Source organism: Galeopterus variegatus, unplaced genomic scaffold (assembly GCF_000696425.1).
Source record: "Galeopterus variegatus unplaced genomic scaffold, G_variegatus-3.0.2 Scaffold2307, whole genome shotgun sequence".
Classification (NCBI taxonomy): domain Eukaryota; kingdom Metazoa; phylum Chordata; class Mammalia; order Dermoptera; family Cynocephalidae; genus Galeopterus; species Galeopterus variegatus.
The window spans coordinates 488,184-490,216 of NW_007728418.1; positions in this window are offsets into that span (position 1 = coordinate 488,184).

Consider the following 2,033-nt stretch of genomic DNA (forward strand, 5'->3'; position numbering starts at 1 on the left):
GTTTACATTTTTATATGACTGATTCGGGCTTGGTTTTCACTTATAATGTTGGACAAAGCCCTCGTAGATCAAATCAATACAACAAAGTTGAGGGTTTATTCAAGGTAAAGGAGGACTGGTTGGTTCAAAGGCAAATAATTGTGGACTGGCTGTACCATAGTTATAGGTGATAAATCCATTAAAGGCAGAATCTTAGTCAAGTTTTTCATATACTGACCACCTACTGTGTAACAGAAACTGCGTTAAAACTGGAGAAAAAGGATGGACAGGCCATAGTCTCTGCCTACAAAGAGTATAAATATCACAAGAGAAGTATACATAAGGTCAAGTGGAAGCACAAAAAAAAAAAAAAATAGTTTAGCCCCAGAGGAGAGGTAAATAAGAGGACAGATATACAGTGTATCCAATGACCCAACCAACAGGGTCATAGTTTAGGATAGAGCTCCATTCCCCAAAAGCAAACTAGCAAATCTAAAACCAAAACAGACACTGATAGAAACAACCTGGGTAAATATTTAAAACATTATGTTTAACAAAATAAGAAAGATATAAATGTGTACATGCTGTATGATTCTATGATAAGAAGTTCAAGAACAGACAAAACTAATCTATGGTGAAAAAAAATTTAATAGTGGTTGTTTTTGCAAAGTATTGACTAGAGAGAAGTACAAAGGAATTTTCTCAGGTGATGAAATATTCTATATCTTGTTTGAGTGTTGGTTACAAAACAAGATATATTTGTCAAAATATATTAAATCATACACTGAAGATCTCAGTCTTTTAGTCTCTGTTTTATACTTGGCTTCTCAGTTTCTCAGTCTTGGGCATGTTACATTAGCAATTTCCTCAAGGTTAATCATAGTGGAGAATATTCGGTTCATCACAATGCATTTCCCTGTGTCCAGAAAACTGGGCCCCTCAAGCTCTTTAAGTCATAATAGTTCAACAATACCTTCAAATGATTTATTTTGTATTATTACTATCATTTTATTCTACTGTTTCTATTCTTTCTTATCAAAATACAAGCTGGTCGATCCCATTCAGAAGTGGAAGTCTAAAATAGATTTTTTTAAATGTTTTGCCAACTGAGGAGCCATATGGAAAAAGATAAAATTGAATTGGTTCTTCGCACTATACACCTGTTTGAATATCAAGTGGATCAGAATAAGAAACTATATAAGTAGTAGAAAAAAACATGGATGAAATTTTTTATAAGTTAGGGGTAGAAAAAATTTTCTCTGACTCAAAATCTAAAAGCACTACAGAAAAAAATTGAGAAATTTAATTATATAACAAATATAAACAAAAATTTTTCATTATAAAATACTAACTGTATGCAAAGTAAAAAAAATAATAAACTGAGAGAAATGTTTGCAACTTATGTCACAGTTTTGACATCCCTAATATATAAAGCACTCTTAGTAATTGAGAAGAAAATGATTAAGTACATTATACAAAAATTGGCAAGAGATAAGGAGAGCATAGAAAAAGAAATTAAGATAGCCTTAAACACACACACACACACACACACACGCATGTGTGTATAATGTTCAGTATCTTTTATAACTGTGGAAATGAAGATCTTTAAATGTATATTGTAGATTTAATTGTAGTACTCATATTAGGATTTGTATTTTCAAACTATGTTATGTTTCTATTTTTAAATCAGGTGTATGATGAAGTGAATAAATAATTATGTTAATGTCAATGAGAACAAGAATTTTCAGTTTGGAAAAAAATTAACTAACATCTTAAAATTGAATTAGAAATAGTAATGTAGGGGCCGGCCCAGTGGCGCACTGCTACAGTGTGCCGCTTGGGAGCGCGGCGGTGCTCCCGCCGAGGGTTCGGATCCCACATACAGACCGGCCGCTCACTGGCTGAGCGAGGTGCGGGCGCAACACCGAGGGTTGAGATCCCATTGCTGGTCCCGGTCCGGTACGGGCACGACACTGAGGGTTGCGATCCGTTGCCGGTCACGAAAAAAGACAAAAAGGAAAAAAAAAAAAAAGAAATAGTAATGTAAAATTATT